General features: G+C 40.9%; 1 protein-coding gene across 4 annotated transcripts in view; it reads left to right on the plus strand.

Moving 5' to 3' along the window:
- The window catches only part of LOC100747252 (mucin-5AC), a 333,661-nt gene that overhangs the window by 14,626 nt on the left and 302,012 nt on the right, over positions 1 to 17,023 (plus strand). Inside the window, exon 2 of one of the 4 annotated variants that reach the window (XM_024368913.2) lies at positions 1,833 to 1,891. The exons of the other annotated variants lie outside the window; for them this stretch is intronic. The gene's annotated coding sequence lies outside the window, so the exon portion shown is untranslated. The remainder of the gene's footprint in view (positions 1 to 1,832; positions 1,892 to 17,023) is intronic. 4 annotated transcript variants of the gene reach the window in all.

The following is a 17,023-nucleotide window of genomic DNA, read 5'->3' on the forward strand; positions in this document are numbered from 1 at the left end:
GAGCTGATAACAGAGTTATCAGCGATTCGTACCGCGTGACAGGCGAAGATAATCGTATCGGCCATTGTATTCGTCTCGATTCAGTAGGAAGTTGGAGCACTGTGAGCGAGGCTAATCTCGCTTCGTGCACAGAGATGGAAGAGAAAGAGTAAAGAGAGAGGTTGTTAAGTCGGTTACTTAAACGTTTCGCTGACCGTCGCGTCGTGTTAAACGTTATCTAACTTTATCGTTCTTTCTCGGTTAATGAGATACAAACGTGCGCGAAATCGTATTGTCGTGTGATAATGGGATCAAGAGTCGACTATCGATCGCTGCAGGCTCTCCTATGCAAGCAGCTCGAGAATGACATCCGTTTGGAGAATTTTCTCTGTTATATAATCGGCGATGTGAAATTACGACTGTACGCGAGCTAGCGAAAGAGAAGGATAGAAAAGAGCGAGGAAGAATTATTGTTTCAACGGTCGAGCAGCGATTTCCAGTACTTTCTTCTCGAATTAATAGGAGTTTTATGGACGAGTCTGGTTGTAAGATATCGATTTATTCCCCCGAAATGTTGTACATCTGCGTGTCACTAGAATCGCGAAAAGAATTTAATTCTCCGGTAAAAGCTACAGGATCCTCGGTCGAATTCAATTTTCTCCCTCGTATTCTCGGGAAGAGGTAGCCGTCGCTTAACCAACCGTGTACAACCAATTAAACGATTTGCTCGATTAACAGGTTAACCGTGTTGTGCCCTCGCCCGACAGAATATCAACGTTTAACGGTTAACGACCGATAGCGGACCACCTGAAACGTGGACGTAACGAAAATGGAAGCAAAGGCGAAGAAGAAGAGAGCGGATGCGTTCCAACTTCTGCTTTCGCTTTTAATTTCGCTAGTCGCTTTTCCACCTTCCACTCTCTCCACGTGCCTCGCAACCCTTAAATTCTACGATCTTTCTTGTCTTCCCCTTGCTTTATCCACCCTCGTAACCTGCCTGAATCTCTCTTTGTCCGTGTTTCCAGGGATCCGTAACCCTCTTTTGTCCGTCTTTTCCATCTCGGTTTCCTCGGGTTTCATCTTCGTTCGTGCGACAACACTCCGCAATAATGGCGAAAGTTGTCGTATCAAGGGCTATCCCGTTTTGTTGCTTTCTAAACGCGCCCCTGGTCCAGTACGATTGCCTTCTCTTTTTTTCTTTCCACTTGCTTTTCCGTGTTCTCGTTGTTTACCCTCTTCGCCGTTTCGTTTCTGTTATAACAACTGTTTCTGGCTTGTATCTGAAAGATTTTGACGATACGCGTATACGGTACTGTTTCGAGACATAAATAGAATTAGCATTTTTGTGAAGCTGTGAAGCCTTAGGTTACGATTACAGCGGATACGTGTTTTAACGAACGAAACATCCGAAGATGGAAATATCAGGTCGTCCTGAAAATTTCGTTTTATAAGGAAATAATAAACGCACAACATTTTTTCATTTATATTATTATAATTATGTACGATTCGTTTTGTTCTGTTGGAACTATGACACCTACTTGAAACGCTACAAAATTTCGTTTAATATTTAAGAGTCTCTTGGTTCGTTGTTCGCGATGATTCCGTTAGTATCATAGACTAGATTGGGAGGAGAAGAGACGAGGGTTAAAAATCGATTTCACGGCGTGATAAAGTTCTTTTCTTGGTTCCTGGTTGCTTCCTTTATTCCACGCTCTTCTTTCCGACGATTTGAGCGCGCCAATGTAAATGCAAATACGTTTCTCTCTAACCCGTCGTCTCGTCACCCCGTCGTCGCCTCTACTGGTCCTCTTTAAATTCCTCCGTGCTGAAGGACCGTCTGTCTTTTCTTTCAGCTTCGTGCCTCCCTTTGGGAATTATTATCACGGGTGACACGTCACTGACTGAAACGAAGGTAATGCGTTCATCATGCCAATGACTTCATAGATTGCAATGTCTTCTCTGCTCTCGTCTTTTTATTCATTTTTCTTCCGTGTCCTTTGTTATCGATCTTATTTCTTTTTTGCTTTTTTCCTCTCCCGTTTCTTCTTTTCCGTTTTCGTTCGATCGTATTTCTTTGTTCTCATCGAAGCGTTCTCTCGATGGTAATACACGCATACTCGGTCGGGTTCGATCGATCGATATATTCCGGCTGACGTATCGCTTTAATAAATAACAGTTCGCTGTAAAAGGTAATCCGAAACACGGGAATCGCTTGAAAAAAAGAAATAAATAAATATCGCGCTAGAGGGCGGAACCGATCGAACAAAACAAAAAATGCGTGGGGAGTGGACGATGTGCGGCGGTGAAACGGAATCGATGAAAGGGATAAAATTTGAAGCACGTATATCGAATTTACGGAAGCTCTTATTAAAACATGTTACATATGTACGTCATCTCTTTCCCACCTTTTCTCCTTCTCTGTTTCTCCCTTCTTTTTCCATCGTACTTCGTTATTGGCGTGACACGTATGTAATTTCGCCAGTCATGAAAATCCATTATTAAAATAATTCACAGTAATTTACGTGCAATTAATAATACGCTTTAAAACCTTTTACTTGTTGCAATATTTCCAACGGATACTATTTTTCCGAAACCATAAGTCGTCGTATATACGTTGCGCCTTGTATATACCATTTCGATGGACATAAATGAATTTTCGTCGTCGCTCGTTAAAATATAAATTTCGCGGAACGTTCGGCTTTCGGTGAACGATCTTCCAATTATTCCGAACGATGTACTTCCTCTCTCGATTCCTCGAAGAAGTTTGCGCTACATGGAAGCGTTCGAGCGAGGTATATGAATTATATAGGTGAGAAGGTATCGTGACGATTAGCTTAACAGCAGGGCTGCCTCGTCCGTCCGTTAAGCTCTCGCGTTTCTCTAAAACTCCCTCCGTATCCGTCCAAGTTCACAAACTGTCTGCAAACTGCTCACGGATAGGGAACGTGTTCGTTCAGGAGTCACCTACTTCAAAGGAAAACTCACGTACGGGCTGTACGAGTTGTTTCTTCTACGAAATTCCGTCGCGATTCTACGTTGCATACCGCGCAATCTTTTTCCTTTTCCCAATCTTCGTAATGATCAAAAAACCGCATTATTAAATATTCGTGGATTTTGCATAGGAAGATATTTCTATATATTTATATTCGTATGATATATATTTGCATTATTGTGTGATCATGTTGTTTATTATGTTAGCCGTGTCTCAATCTACGAATTGTTTCGATAAAAATCTCGCTTTAGTTTCAATCAAGAGAAAAATGTTTAACGTTTGAAGAAAGTCTTTGGCATGCAGTTGAAATCATGCAGTTTAATAACGATTGTTTCATAGTGTACTCAATATTTAAGAAATTTTTGTTTGGAAAATTGGAATTTGTTTGGAAATTATCCAGTGCTCTGTCTTCTTTTCCTTCTCTTTTTGCTTTCCCCTCGTTTTATTTCATTCATTTTCATTATCTATGTATTTCATATCAAAGAGCTTATTCTCGTTATTTAATAATGAAATAATAAATGAAAAGACCAAACGTCCCTCAGAATCGGCTTTTGCATAATTTTCAAGACCACCGTGTTTGAGATATAGAAGCCGAGTAGTTTCAAAGCGAAACACAAGGTACCCTTTTGCGTGCGTTCACAGCGTACGACTCGTGCAGCTTGTTCATAGCCGTATAACGTTCAATTTCACGTTCCCTCTACGTACTCCACGATTATTGGAATTATCCTGAAAACGAAGCGGAAGAAACTTAATGTTTACACGGCGCAATGCAATTGAATTCCATTAAACTACATTTTTGAAACCGAGTCCCTTTTCAATTACATTATCTCAACGAAGAGAACCAAATAGCAGGTAGAACGCAGATAAAACAAAACCATTGGTTGTTCCGTGAACTTCCACAAAGTTCCTTCGACTCTCGAATACTTTGCCTTGCTCCTTCCACTTAAAATTTCAAATGGAAAACGAAGTCCAATTATTGTAACCAAAGTATACGCTCGCCCATTGCCGACGTAAAACCCACGGAATATTAACATCAGAAACGCTTTACGCACCGGTACCCGACCATTTTTCCTAGAAACTCTGTCGAGATTTCCGTATCGTTCAATTATTCTTAGTCGAGGTGGCGCGGCGTCAAAGGTTCCTCGCGAGAGAAACAGACGGAGAAGAGGAGAGAAAAACAGAGACAGTGGGACGAAGGAACACGTAGCAAAGAGAAAATGCATAGAGAGCGCAGCGGCGGCAACGTGGGTTATACAGTTCCACGGTGAAGTTGGGAGCGAAACCCGTTTCATCGGATACCAAAGAGAGTCGTGAAGAGAGACAGAGCGAGGATCGGTGGAGGGAACCGCGTGCCAAGAGTGACGATGTAAACGTCATATATCTAGAGGGAAAGGATATTTCGATCTCAATGGGTGGGCCGACTTGTCCCAGCGGTGTATCCACGGGCCTCCACGAATTCCTGCGTATCGTGCAACGTGCGTCGAGAATCGAGAGGACGCGTCTATTCTCGAGATTGAGCCCGGCCAATTTCGTAGAAACGCGATCGTACCTTCGTGAAAAGCGATTTCGTCGCGCGACGCTCCAAATGTACTCGAGAATCGATCGAGTCTCGGAATCGCGATCCTAGGATTCTTCGAGGGAAAGGCGAATGCCTCTGTCGACTCGAAAGTGTATGGAATTGAGTCTTTCCGTCCTTTTCTCTCCCTTTCTCCCCATTTCTTTGTAAAAAAAAGTGTCAGATTTTAGAGAAGAGCAGAAAAGAAGGGAATATTTTGTAAATCATTAAAATGTTGGGGAGAAAGTCTTTTCGATTTTCGCGGTTTCGAGATAATGAAATTTACCGGCAGCTCGTTTCTGTTGACGAGCGCGAATCGAGTTCTGGTCGTAAGTGGGACGACTAACGGCGTAACGGTGTCTACCGGCGACGACGACCGCGTTCCATCGCTGTTTTCCTGTAATTTCTGCGATTCGCTGCTCCCTTTCACGTTCTTGCGGCTCCGGGACTCGCGAAGATGCACTCGGAAAGCAAAGACCGTGTTAAACGTGTTCCTATACGGTATAGCAAGGGCTACGTCAGTCATATAAGCTTCAATACCTTAGAAAACCTTTAACTTTACACAGAATCAAACTTGTATATCATGGGACGCCATTAATCTGTAATACGATAACGGAAGAATGAGAAAATACTCTTGCTTCGGTGAGAAAAAATATTAAAAATGAGAAAATTATTTAAACGAAATGAGTCGAACGAGTGTGTAGTCTTCGTGAGACCGTTCCAAATTTTCGATAAAAGGTTCGACGATGTCTCTGGAAGCATTGCGTGATCGATAACCGGTTGGTGGATGCAGAGTCGCACACCTTAACACACCTCGTAAAACACGCACAAATGGATGTACTCGCCCTCCGTGTAACCTCGTGCGTAAAATACAGAGTCGTTCTCTCTGGCAATGTGTTTGCCTCGTTTTTGCACGGCGTGTTCCGCCGTTGCGTCGTTCGCCGTTTTTCCTCTCTTTTTCTATCTTTTTCTACTACGTCGTACACAGTATACCGACGACTGAAACTTTAATCGAGGATCGTTTGGGTACTTTGCTTAGCGCGAATTCATACTGCGAATAGGCGAACATCGTGCACGCTGTAAACACCTATACTTTGCGACGAAAGTCGTGTTTATCGCAATTTCGCGAAAAAAACGTAGTGAAAAAGGAGGAACGCGGTGCGTTCGTTTCACGATGAACCGCGTAACGCGTATTTTCCAATGTCTACGTAGCAGAAATCGCGAAAAATATCCGGTTACGTCTTCCTTCTTCTTCTTACCTTTTACTCGAATAGAGGAGCGTCATCGTTCGTAAATCGTCGTCGCGAAAATAGCATCGTCCGAGGTCGTCGTATGCATCGCCGTCGGATTCGTTCTCGTGGCTCGTACGCGATCGTGAAAATTGCCTTAATTAGAAAAATGCGACGCTTGGTGGTGATCGACGTGTGTGCACGTGCGAGTTGGCGCGCTCCTGCTGCCTCGAAAGAGAGAACGTTTCCGCTCTATTTACATACGATTCTATCGGAGCCACGCCGCCCGTGTACGGTAGTTACTGCTCGTCGATTCATTCTTCGCGTAATTAACGCGAACGGAGATTTCGAACGGGAGTCTCGTTGATTAATGCGCTTTCAACTCGCACGCTTGTTTCGATGGCGTTTGACACAAATTTTCCAGAATAATCATATCGATATAGTACAAAGTACCAAATTAGAGTCGTCATTTCTCTTGGAAAAAGAATCGTAATGTACGTGTGTTCGTATATGTTCGCGCGTATGTAAAAATCACAGCAATTGTAATTAACGATAACAGAGTAATTCCAATTTTCTATCCAATGACCGTGATACTTGCAAGCATCGAGTGATTGGTGGAATTTTGCGAGGCTGAACATTTTTACGTTTCTACGAAATCATCGAGGCGAAACAACAATTTTTCTTCGATTTTCAATCTCGCTACTCTCCAGCTCTGTGTGCAGTCTTTTCATTTCGCTCGAGCAGACTGTTGGAATAATACGAGACACAGGCGTTCTCTCATTGTTTTCTCTCGCGTATTTCCATGCAAACCGTCCGCTGGATGGAACAATCTATAACACGCGGTAATTTTCGATTGTTCCCCGGGTTACTGTCTCACGGAGGATCGTAATTTTACCGTTACTGTTTTGCTGCGTTTCGAGCTTGTTCCTTTCACGGCGTCCTGATTTCAAGGACGCTCCTCCAGTATGAAGTAAATCAGCAGAAATTTTAATAGCAGTTACGATACACATCTCTCGCATGCTTCCATTCATTCTTAATTACGTTTTACACTAGTATTCTCGTTACCGATGCTCTTAAAGATACCTGATTTCATAATCCTTATCAAACAGGATTTTCAACCGTGAACTTCGTCTTCGAAGAAAAAAGGAAAGAGACAAGCACGGTATTCCAACATCCGTAAAAAATAACAATTATTCATTGTTCTAACTATTCTCTATCGAAGTTATCATAAAACTGCTACTTTGGATATTCTGGCGCCGAAATTTAAGCTACGACTAATAAGATGAAATTTATGAAACCTTAACCGATGCGTGCCTAACCTTTATAAATGTCTATACATTTTCATTTACGTGATGCCACAACAGCTATCGTATCAGTTACTAGCTAAATATTAAAGCTTTCAAATATTAAGGCGAAACTTTTAACTGGCAAAATTTCAAACCTGCTTACGCGTCAGTTGGATAACTGTGACATTTTGGTTGCTACACAGGAATTAACGACGACGTAGCCGTAATCGAAGAATTAACTCTGTAACTCTATATTCTGCCGTCGTTTATTACCAAAATCCGCCATCCGCAGACATCGTCGGCAGTTTAAGCCTTAAAATTCAGAGACGCGCAGAAATGGCTCGCATCTGGCAGAAAGACGACAGGCGAGGCCCATGGAAGAAGGAAGAAACGGTTATTCGGATAAAATGTTGATTCAGTTTGGGGAGGAGCGTGGTCCCGTTGATTCCGTATTCCGGTAAGGACCTTAAACGGAACGGGAGAGACGAGCAGGACTGAAAACAGGGTAGATGGAGCAGGAAGGGCGGGGCGCGCGTGTCTGTGACAGTAATAACTGGTCCCCCGCGTTGCAGTTGCGCCGTCCACGAGGGCACTTGTCACCGGGGCTCGAGTTAGTTCGAGTTTAGTTGGCATGCGCTAATGCATACAGTCGTGGCGCGCCGCATACAATTATAAATGCGTTTATATCAGCGGACGTCTGGCCGCGAAGCGACCGTGTACGAACATCGACTTTCTCCTCTCGCTTCCGACAAACGATGTACATACGATACATCCGAATTGCTCTCACTTTTTTTTTCGTTTTTTCTCGATCAGTTTCGTCGATTTTCTTCTTTGCGTTGTATCATCGTCTCCTTTATTCGTTATCGTCTTTATTCGTTTATTTATTTATCGAAGATAGTCCTTATCTCACCTGTTATTCGTTCTCTCTTTCGCAATTTATCTCACAAACGTATTTCTCGTAAAATATGAAATTGTCTATCGAATCTTCGTTGCATATGCAATATTCGCTAGCCAGAAATATCGGAAGTTATCGATTCTCGAAGCGAATGGTATTCCCTGGCTATGGTAGAAGTTGCCTGGACTTTGTTTCCATGAACACGTTGTTCCCCGGGAAGACCGATCGGAACAGAAACGAGGAGCAAGAAGAGAATGCCGTGGCGAGGGACGAAAGACAGGTCCAAGGGTTTCGTCTCGACCTTCCTCTCCTGTTTTCTTCTTTTTTTTCTCCCCTGTGCTGTTCGGAACTCGAGTCTTCTTCTCTCATTTCGTGGTCGATGCACGCGTGTGTCGTTCGCAGAACTTAGGTCGAGCACAATGCTTCTCGTTTATGAGAGGGATCCCGAGGTGGTAGGTTTACGATTTGAAGCCACGCCGTAGATTCAGGGCGACGAGGATCGGTCGCGGCGTATAGATGGATATACGGGAAAACCATGGAACGAAAAAGGAGCAGTTATCTTCGTCTCGTGGGTCTTTCGACTGATATTACAAAAATTCCTACGGCTTAATTGCCCTTCGAGTATAGAATCGACCCATGTTTACTTTTATTTTCTTCTTTTATCTTCATTTCCTTCTCTTCGTTTTCGTCGTCGAGCCAACCGAAAAAGGGATGCTGGAAGGATCAGAGTTTTCACGGAAAAGAGGTTGTTCGATGAAGTTTCTTCAGGTTAAATTGATCGTTTGATCGTGAACAGGACGGATTTCATAAGTTTGCTTTTTGGAGAATAATAATCACGGTGGTGTATCGCATCGATCGATCTGCGTCTACGAGAAGACGCATCGTTCTCTTCTCCTTTACAATGAAACGTAAGCGACGAACGAACAGCGTAACTTCTGATTTTCCAGCTACCTCATCCAACAAGGAACGCTCAGAGCGAATGTAACTTCCTTCTTCCGCTCTGTGAACGCGAGCGGTTTGCTTCACTAGGGTTCCGTTACGAATTTGGCAAGACAGTTACCACGGCTTGATTTTATCCGAAGCTCCAATCCAGGAAGCTACTACGTATGTTGCCACGAACGAGCCTGTGTGTACGCTCACACGATTATTGTCAAGGACACTATATGACTATCGCGTAATTATCTGCTAGCAATTTTATCGAGCGCCGTGATGACAAGCGCGTATGATCACCGTTGAAATTGTATTGTCAAACGTCACGGTCGATAGAACCGAGTAATGTAAGCGTGTCGTTTTTCCATGTACTTTTCCGATATTTTCTATCTTGCACGCGCTCGATTTACGCTCTGTGAGATAGGATGTTTTGCATTTGGTTCACCTCGCATTTAATCGTTCTAACTACGGAGAAGAAAATGACACAGGTACGTTGTGGACAAGAATATTCGTTTTAAATGAATTGCAAACATGAGACTTTATCGAAGAAATTCTTTGTTATGGACAATGTTTGTATTGTTCAATTGATATCTTTGAAATTAATCAAGATATCGATACGAATATTTAGGAAAGTATTACATAAACTTTGATTATTCCTTCTCCGTTATTCATTTAACGTTATTTAAATTACAGATTTAAAATATTCTCTTATAAAATATTTGGCATTTATACATTTTATGTAACTTGATTATTTCACATAGTGTGTATTAATATGTTTTGCCACTTGTATATCCGCTATCTTATATCAAACACAGTTATGACAAATGCGTACAGTTATTATTATCTTTAAAATTGTAGTATTAAACGTAGCAGTTGATAGGATCGAATAATTCAAACGCGTGCAGTCGTATCATATTTTATCGTACGTATTGTTTTCTACTATCTTTTCCCGATATTTTCTATCTCGTTATTTCGTGCACATGTTCATGTCGCGTTCCATTCGATAAAATATTTTGCATTTTCCACTTAATCATCGAAATGAAGAGACAAAGAAATATAGGTGTGTTCGGAAGGAGGATACTCGTTTTGTATGAATTAGAAACGCGAGAAGTTAATGTCCCGCGTTTCGCTAGTTGTATATCCGCCACCTTTTCGTATTATATTCTTAGGGAAAGGAATATATCGTCCTTTGGGGACGCATCTGTTGCGGGGCCATAAATTTCCACCCCCGTTCTCGGAGTGCCACCTTTCATTCCCTCTTGCGCGTTTCTCCCTAGGTCTGCGCGACCGTTCGTCCGCCACTCGTAAATCATCCTGATCACAATTTTTCTAATTTGATCCAACCACCCCGCACGAATTATCGGTCCGCGTCACGATCCAACGGATGCATAAATGTTGGATGTCAACCAGCAAATTGGTCGAGGCCTTTTCAAGTCCGAATACACAGTGTCGTCGTTGTTTCCAGGGAATATTATAATCGTTACTGCATTTCCTATTTATTTTGATACGTTAAGAAAGTTATCTATATCATTCAATCGTCGAAATTCTATTTTCTTATTTTCCTACTTATTTCCAAAAGTAAGGTATCCGGATCTCTAGTACTGCATTATCAGGATAATATTAACTCTAAAATACGGCCATCGATATAATCTGTACGGTTGGAACGATCTTCTACGGAAGCTTCTTAAAGTTCTACATCCGTATTTCATTCGTTAATTAATGATATTTCCTCGTCTCAACGACGACATTTTCATTTCACTGTTCACTTCAGACAACCATTCGTCGCAGAATTCTAGATATCATATTTAACTCCGATCGTAGAAAAACAACTTCTTAAGATACGAGAAGGATAAATTTGCGACAGCTCGGTGACGTAAGACTAGATCGGTCGTGTCAGCCGCAAACGATCCGGGTTGACTGCGTTTTTGGAGGGTGGGAAGTAAGATTTGATCGGACAGGTAGAGGAGGGTAAGAGGGTGAAAAAGAATTAACGATAATCGACGGAGGGCAATCCAGTATCCTTGGAAGGTCTGGTTCAGGGCTGGTCTTCTGAAAGAGGCTATGACGGTCGTGCCGCTGGCGATGGCGATAGTAATATCGATTTAGCAAACGTTCTTCCCCGCCTCCTTTGCCTCCTTACCTCTTGTATATACTACGTGCTTCGTAACCGAGATAAACTCCCACCGTATTCCTCCTCCTACTCATCTTTGCTGCCAGCCCGCCTCGCGCTCACCGGTCCTATACCTCGTTTTATCTGGTTATTTATTTCTCGTTGCTGGTTCTCTTTACCCGTTACGCGTTTCCAGCTTCTTTTGCGAGGTCCTCCTTGCCCTCTCTCGCTTAAATGCACGTCGTCGTACGGGAAGAGCATGAGAAACTCCGTCCGGGCAACGATAATTACGGTCTGTCAGAGGATCTGTTTTTGGTTTATTCAAAAATCACGAAAGGTCGACGGCAGCGAAGAAGTCCGGTTGACCTTTGTACAGCGCAGAGGTTAGAGATCGCATATAATCTTTGACTCTCCGAAAACATAACGCTGTTGATCGAAATATATTCGTTTTGTATTCTGTTATCGTTTTCTTATTTAGATTGCGAATATTTACGATTATATAGATAAAGATTCATTTCCTCTATGAATTATCGTAATCAGATACGAATCCAGCTTACTTCAGCATGTTATGTATATCCAGTTCATTTTTAGAGCTTTGGAGGTTTCATGAATGCATAAACACGTGCAATTTAATTATATTCACGCATATAACATTCAGTACGATCTCCTCGCTTTAGTGAATATATAAAGAGTTACCGTAGTGAACGAGAGATTCTATTTTATTTTTTACTATCTTTTACTAATTAGTATAATTCATGATTTATAAACATTACGTGCCCTCTTACTCGCTGCGATAAAGTAGAAAACAAACCGAATAGATTTATTCCAAATAAACGTAAGATTGGTTTTGGAATATTTAAAAAAGAAATCTACATTATTGAATATACATTGAACCACATATACATATTTATAGTTCCTTGCGTAAATGTGGAGACATTACGCGGTTTATAATAAGCCGCATTTCGCAATGCAGCACGGTGTTGCAGCGTGCATCTCCGTTTTATCGCGTTACTCGTGACTTAATTCGCGTGCAACGTGTTGCTCGATAGTCGATCGAATCCAGTGCTAACGTTTACTCTGTATCGACTGTAGACGTATATCGAACGTCTGATAAACATCGAGATTTCTTGTAGCTCGATGAATTATTTAACGAATCCTTGCTGAGCACTCGAATCGGGTTACATTGGTGATAATAATGATCGATTGGTGATTCTCAAATACGTTCTCCGTCGCGATTTCGTAACGCTCGAACGGAAGATCTAGAAATAAAATTTCATTAGCGGCTAATTGCCACAGCCGGTATAATACTCGTGGCGAAAGCGTTTCAAACTGTCGATACCGATTCGATAAATTCTCTCCCGCGAGAAAAATCGGTCTTTGGATCTCGAATTTCTCTTTAATTTCATTAGCGTTCGTCGAGAGAGCGGCTCTCGCGGAACGGAATCGATCGATCTCGATTGAATTCCGCGCCGCGTCGTCCAATGGATCGATCGATTTTAGTTAAGTTGGACGCTCCGATGCGGAGGTCTCGCAACGATAACGAGAAATTATCGTGTCGATGCCACTCGCGTCGAAATAAACTTTCGTAGTTTTCAGCGTTGCGTCGTTTCGTCCGGGTATCGAAGTGGGTAAAATCCGTGGGAGCAGCACGGCGACGCTTTGAAATATCAGCGCCGTTTCGTAGCGGCGTTACGCTTCATAATTCAACCGGTACCTTTCCTGTGCCTCTCTCTCTCTCTCTCTCTCTCTCTTTCTCTCTGGATGTTGCTTCGGCCCGGCCCGGCACCGATCGAACGGTTGTAATTTTTATAAAAATAGAAGCTATTCTTCGACGAACACCGTTTCATATCGTCCGTTGTGCCGTTTCACGTATTATGGATGTGTTTTTCGTGGAGTCGCGTGAGTGATTCGCCGAGCTCCACTTTACGGAGAAAGCAATGCATTCTTGCGAGCCAGCCGAGTAAAGAAGTTTGATTTATTTTCGAACGTTCAAAACCCTACGATCTTTGTACGATATTTTCGATAGGGACAAGTATACTCGAACACCTTCCAATTGCTGTTATTTCCGTGGAGATCTCGTTGTATACAACGAGGTATAGGAAAAAGATATACGAAATAGATATACGAAAGATACGATTATAAATTGCCCGGGAAGCCCAATTACTTCGATATACCGCTATCTAACGTATTTCGCGAACTCGCGAAAGAACACGCTGCATTATATAAGAAGCGTAAAATGTATCTCGAGGCTAAGGGATATACTCGTTTCGTCGGCGCATCGTTGGAATGCAGCGAGTCGTACAACAATTTGCTTAGGATAGCGACAGGAATAGAGATAGGAACGAAAGTTCGGAGAGGAGATAGAAGCAAATGGAAAAGGGAAAATTACGCCTGGTAGCATGCAACATTCGGTAAGGAACAGAGAAAGGTAGGCAGTACACGAGACGTCTTTCATCCCGTTCCATCTCTATTGTCCTCCTTGCGAGTCTCTCTTCGGCGAAATCGTACTAGTAATGAGGAAGCAAGTTCTCGTCTCAGGAATTAGAACCTTGACTTTTCTCTCTCTTTCGTCCTCTCTTTCGTCCTCCTGGCTCCGTGAAAACTATGACGCTTCGTTGGTTTTGAAGTTGGGTTACCATTACCTGTTGTTTTCCTTTTTTGTTTTGCTTTGTCACGTTACGTAAACCCGTTTCTATGGTTCTTTACGCTTTTAGTGCAAACTGGTTGCCGTTAAACGACTAGTCTTTCTCTGGTTTCTGCCGTGTTCGACACGATACGTGTACACCGTAGTCGATAAATTGCTCGCAGAAACTGAATTCTTAATTAGTTAAATTTTCATATTTTCCTAACTAATAATTTCAGTTTGTTCGTATGATATTTACGCTGATACGTTTATATTAACTTTTCATAACACCACCTAACACTCAATAGCTTTGAATAGGGATCACGAAAAATTAACTCAGTCTATGATTTTCTTAGTAGCTGCTTAAGTGGGTGTTACCTATAGCTGCAATGCCGTATCTGATGAAAAGTGTTGAAATTTTACAAGAGGTTTGAGGTTTCAATTGAGATTTTCTTAAAACAAAACGTGGTATGAATTCGTTAGAAATATCTAAGGGTTTGAAAATTGAAACGAGATACGTCTTAGATTGCATCAAGACGTGGGGAACAAGGCTGTACTATACGCTGACCGATTGTACATGGAACAAGAAATACACAACAGAAGTTTGAAGTTGGGGAGATTTTCATCGAAATGGAAAGTTGAGTCAACCGTTTATCGACTGGCTGTTCGCGACTTTGTAAGTCGAAAGTGGTTTATTCCATTCGGTTTTCGCTAGAAATCCAGTTTGCTTCTAAGGTATTGAAAAATAACAAGTTACGAGAACTAGAAATAGCGAGACCTATTTAACGCGTATAAATATGGCACCTAAATATGATAATTGGAGGGGCGAGTAGTAAAACTTTTGAAAGAAAAGAGAAATCCGGAGCAACTATGGAGCCTGTAGAAGCGAAGTGGATTAAATGGACCGCTATTTTCGACGATCCTTGTTACGGGTTTCGAGCTTTCATTATCGATTCGCTCATTGTTACGTTTCACTTTGGACCTTTAAGTGTTCCAGCGAAATCCAATGGAGCATGGAACGTTTGGACGTACGTAACCGTCTTATAATCATTGTTTTACCGTCGTGGGATCTTCTTAGTTCCCAAGTTCTATTCTCGTGTAAAAAATGTAATACTAGAACTACCGAGGAGTAAACTATAAAATAAAAATGTAGCGAAGAATAAATGAATGTTCTCATAATTCACAAAAATCACAACTGTGTCCCTAAAATTATATCATTTCTAAATCCGTAGAATTGTCATAAAAATGTTACCAGTAAATTATGAATATTATTTGAACTATTCTCATCTCTTTTCTTCTTAATCTTATCCCAGTCGTACGCGAAGGGAGAAAAGAAGCGACAAGTTGTTGGCCATTTAATTTCGAATGATAAGACAAGGGTCAAATATGCAATAAGAAAAAATAAAAGAAATTACTCTTTGCTCCCTTAACCAACATTTCCATCGTTTAATCTCAGCTTTCAAGACTCTCCCCGCCGTTCTTAAATACTTCTAGAATCCTACGGCGACTCTTTGTATAGTATAGACGATGGCTTTAACTATCGTTTTCCGATAACCTTTCCATTTAAAAACTCTTCACATTAACGCTAATCGTCAGACCGATACAGATCGATCCATCGCTATGCCCGTTTCGTTATCCGATGCCACAATAGTTTTATTATTTGTCCAACTATTTTTCCTTATTAACTGGCTATTAGATTTTCTTTCTTTATACCTAATTGATGAGTTTAAACGTTAGTCGATGTAAATTTTGTAAAGATATGAAATAATGTAATATGAATTTGTTTTATTTAGGACAGGATTAACTTATTAATTTATTTAGCAACACGTTATTTATAACTTTTAACGGTCAATTTTAAATGAATGTTCGTTGCTTACACCAAAAATTTCAATTTCTTTTATTTACCATTTCGAGTCCTCAGTTCCTCCTCCTTTTGCAAATACTTAAACCGTCTTGCACAACTTTACAGTGCAAAGATGTCAATATCGAGCAATACGAAGTTATCGCTGCTATCTCGTTCGTTATGTCGTCGTTCATCTATAGTATATCGCGATTGTCTACGTTATTACCCAAATATTAATTATAATTGTATCAAAGACACCCGTTAAAGTATCAATACGTTAATATCAAGCAAAAAGGGATTCTCCTCAAGCTACATCGTTATCGTCGTTCGGTGTTCGATAGCTATCGTTACTAGCGTCGTTGCTATTTTACGCAAATTGTAATCTGTTCGACGGTAGCACAAAGGAACTAGCAAAGTCGTCTAAACGTATATCGTAAGGTCGTGCAGCGTATTAATATCTAGATATCACGGTACTCCAGCATGAAACATGATAATCTATTGATAACGAACGGGACGATTGCGCGTATGACACGATTGGGTCGCAATTGATTTGATGCGTGAATTTGATCGCAACGAGAAAATACACGGGGGAGCGCGTCGATTTTTTGGCAGCCGTGAAATAATAAAAATAGTTTCTGCCGCGGTAATGGAATCTGCTGCTGGCAACGGGAACACTCGTATTAATAGCCCTTCGTATTTTTAGTTAACGAAAAATACGGCATACAAATCTGTCGGTTATTGTTTCGAACGAGCGATCTATTCCAAGCGGAAAAATTCAACTCGTATCGCTTTGAGTGATCATAAAAAAAAAAAAGAAAATCACGAATGTTGCAAGTTAATATACATTGCCGGTTGCATTTCTCAACTTCGCCTCGTAAACGTGGTATCATTTGAATAATCCTATTAGATAAAGTATCCACGATGTTTAAAGACTGATTTAGCTTATCACTGAAAAAATACTAAAATGTTCTTCAATGGCACATTTCGTAACTTTGAGCGATCAACATAACATGATAAACGATTATTCTCTCAATTATAATTAAACTGACCACTCTATATTTTTACAAACATAACCGATACTTTAATGTGCAACATAAAAGACAGATTACAAATTTTTCTGTATTTACGAAGAATTTGAAGACGAAGAAATATACAGAATACATGTAACATATAGAAATATATATATATATATATATATATATATATATATATATATATTACATGTATTCTGTATATTTCTTCGTCTTCAAATTCTTCGTAAATACAGAAAAATTTGTAATCTGTCTTTTATGTTGCACATTAAAGTATCGGTTATGTTTGTAAAAATATAGAGTGGTCAGTTTAATTATAATTGAGAGAATAATCGTTTATCATGTTATGTTGATCGCTCAAAGTTACGAAATGTGCCATTGAAGAACATTTTAGTATTTTTTCAGTGATAAGCTAAATCAGTCTTTAAACATCGTGGATACTTTATCTAATAGGATTATTCAAATGATACCACGTTTACGAGGCGAAGTTGAGAAATGCAACCGGCAATGTATATTAACTTGCAACATTCGTGATTTTCTTTTTTTTTTT

The sequence above is a fragment of the Bombus impatiens genome, unplaced genomic scaffold (genome assembly GCF_000188095.3).
Source record: "Bombus impatiens unplaced genomic scaffold, BIMP_2.2 scf_0487, whole genome shotgun sequence".
NCBI lineage: Eukaryota > Metazoa > Arthropoda > Insecta > Hymenoptera > Apidae > Bombus > Bombus impatiens.